Source organism: Leptonychotes weddellii, chromosome 6 (genome assembly GCF_054177405.1).
Source record: "Leptonychotes weddellii isolate Sample4059 chromosome 6, ASM5417740v2, whole genome shotgun sequence".
NCBI classification, from domain to species: Eukaryota; Metazoa; Chordata; class Mammalia; order Carnivora; family Phocidae; genus Leptonychotes; species Leptonychotes weddellii.
This window is the reverse complement of record NC_138374.1, coordinates 26063067-26066568: the sequence shown is the minus strand read 5'-3', so window position 1 is coordinate 26066568 and position 3502 is coordinate 26063067.

The window sequence follows — 3502 nt, the reverse complement described above, 5'->3', positions numbered from 1 at the left end:
TGGTAGTCTTTTTTTAAATTTAAATTCAATTTAATTAACATGTAGTATATTATTAGTATCAGAGTATAGAATTTAGTGATTCATCAGTTGCATATAGCGGGCAGTGCTCATTCCATCACGTGCCCTCCTTAATGCCCAACACCCAGTTACTCCATCCTCCCACCGCCCTCCCCTCCAGCAACCCTCAGTTTGTTTCCTATAGTTAAGAGTCTCTTATGGTTTGTCTCCCTCTTTGTTCTTGTCTTATTTTATTTTTTCTTCCCTTCCCTTATGTTCATCTGTTTGTTTCTTAAATTCCACATATGAGTGAAATCAAATGATATTTGTCTTTCTCTGACAGATTTATTTCACTTAGCATAATACCCTCTAGTTCCATCCACGTCATTGCAAATGGCAAGATTTCCTTCTTTTTGATGGCTGAATAATATTCCATTTGTGTGTGTGTGTGTGTGTGTGTGTGTGTGTGTGTGTGTGTGTGTATAAAACACATCTTTATCCATTCATCTGTCAATGGACATCTGGGCTCTTTCCATATTTTGGCTATTGTGGACATTGCTGAATACGGTCTATAGCCAAATATAAAAGGGAAAATTTTTTTTATTTCATTTTTTCTTTATATTATGTACTCATTAGATGGGCAAGACACTAAGGATACAGAGTAAAATGGTACAGCATAAAAATTTCCAGATGTGGGAAGCAGGATATAAAAGTTTTCAGACTTATAAAGGCAGAAGTGATCTCTAGTGTTTACCAGATTACTTCTACCTCTATTCCCAGATAGAGAAATGACCTAGCCAGAAGGTTCATATAATAATTTACAAAGACCTATAGTAAAAATTGGAGAGGTTATAGATGTTAGCAAAATAACTGTTTCTTTCAACTGAGGCCACAGATAGGGAGAATGGATTCTAGTGATGAAAGATGCTTTTCCTGTGAGCAGGTCCCAAATTGTGAAGTTAATCACTAGCTTTATCTATCACTTTCATATTTATAATCTCATTTTATATTAATAACACACTGGTAATAGAACTGTTGTTTCTATTTTAAGAGAGTAATTGAAGCATAATATAAAGAGCTTGCCAACTTAGAAAGTTAGTTAGTGTAGAATATTTGCTGAGTAATTTATGAAAAATTTAAAAACTAACAATAATCTCAGTTGTTTCTTTTCTTGCTTGTTCAGACTATTAGTAACGATAATAAATATTTCAAAAAATAGTTTTCATTATTGACTTGAAATATAGATACAGAAATGTAAGTATCCCATACATACACACATATAATCATATTTAGTGTTTTGGCCCAACCCTACCCCATGCTTGGACTTCACTGTATGATCTTCCAAAGACAACAGCAAGCCATCTTACCATCTCTTTTTAAAATACAAATTAACTAGGGATGTGAGAGGTAGTATGAATTGCTCAAACTTTAACAAAATTAATGTTGTTTATGAGACTTGAATGCTAGGCTACTAGCCTTCAGGTCTTCTGCTTTAAGATGTTTCTGGCATATGGATGTGGTACAGAGAGCAATACTCCTGGGCAAATAAGACACACCTGGGATATCCAAGTTCCAGCTTAAGCATGAGAAAGTTGACTTAATTTTTCAACTTTAATCCCCTCATTTGTAAGTCAGGAATAATAACTAAACCATGGTTCCTGGTTAAACGATATATTCAAACACCAAATACATAGTGAGTACCCATTAAGTGTTAGTTCTTTTCTTCTAATTTAGCTTTCTAGTATCAGTCTTTGATAGTTTAAAAGCCCTTCTGGGGGAAGCTAGGCATTGACTATTGAAGCTAACACTTTGCCTTCTGCTATGTGAATATAAAAGAAGCATAAGGTAATTCCTACCTTGATTTTATTTTTCTACACTTTAGTCCTGTTTTTAAATATTTACTGATTATTTCATATGTATAAGTTTCTTCTCAACAGTATTATAAGTATTTTGAGGCTAAGGGACCATGTCTTTATATTTTTATATATTTCTCATTGCACACATCAAATTGTATACTCATAGTATTGATTACCTTGCTAGTGGAATAAGAGTGCTGGATTGTCAGTCCTGACTATACTACCTTTGGTAACTATGCTGGGTATTTTTGGTTTACCCCTCCAGATCCATTCTTCACTTTGTTCTGTAAACTGAATCCAGCAACGTAAAAGTCATTATACACTATGACCAAGTAGGACTTACACTAAGGAATGCAATTGCTCATTTAACATCCAAAAGTCAAACACCATATTGATAGAATAAGCCATAAAAGTCACACAATCTACCCAACACAGAAAAAGCATTTGACAAAATCCTACATCCTTTCATAATAAAAACACTCAACAAACTTGGAATAGAGGAAACTTCCTCACCCTGATAAAGAGTATCTGTAACAAAACAAAAACACACAACTAACATCATACTTAATATTTTACTTAAGAAATAAGACAAGATGTCCACTTTCACCATTCTTATTCAACATTGTGCTAAAGGTTCTAGTGAGGGCTATTAGGCAAGAAAAAGAAATGAAAAGCATCCAGATTGGACAGGAAGAGAAAACACTTTCTGTTTTTAGTGACATGATCTTGTATATAGACAATTCTAAGGAATACAAACACAAAAGTTAAATGAGTTCAGCAAGTTTGCAGGATATAAAGTCAATATAGAAAATCAGATGTATTGCTATACACCAGCAATTAACAATCTTAAAATGTAATTAAGAAAACAATTTCATTTATAATAGTATTATCAAAAAATAAAATGCTTAGGAATAAAGAAGTGTTAAAAGAAGTGTTAGACTGTACACTAAAAACTACAAAGCATTGTTGAAAGAAATTTAAACAGACCTAAGATAAATAAAAGACATCCCAGGGCGCCTGGGTGGCTCAGTCAATTAAGTGTCCAACTCTTTTTTTTTTAAATTTTATTTATTTGTATGAGAGAGAGCACGCACAAGAGGGGGGGAGCGGGAGAGGGAGAAGCAGGCTTCCCGCCGAGCAGGGAGCCCGATGCGGGACTCGATCCCGGGACTCTGGGATCATGATCTGAGCCGAAGGCAGTCGCTTAACCAACTGAGCCACCCAGGCGCCCAAGTGTCTAACTCTTGATTTCAGCTCAGGTTAGGATCTCAGGGTTCTAAGATCAAGTCCCAAGATGGTCTTTGTGCTGGGTGTGGAGCCTGCTTAAGATTCTCTCTCTCCCTCTCCCTCTTCCCCTCCCTCCCCCTCTCCCTATCTTAAAAAAAAAAAAAAGACATCCTATATTAAAAATTGGAAGACAAGGGGTGCCTGGGTGGCTCAGTCGTTAAGTGTCAGCCTTTGGCTCAGGTCATGATCCCAGGGTCCTGGGATCGAGCTCCGCATCGGGCTCCCTGCTCAGCAGGAAGCCTGCTTCTCCCTCTCCCACTCCCCCTGCTTGTGTTCCTGCTCTCTCTATGTCTCTCTCTGTCAAATAAATAAATAAAATCTTAAAAAAATAAAATCTTAAAAAAAAAAAAATTGTTAGGGGC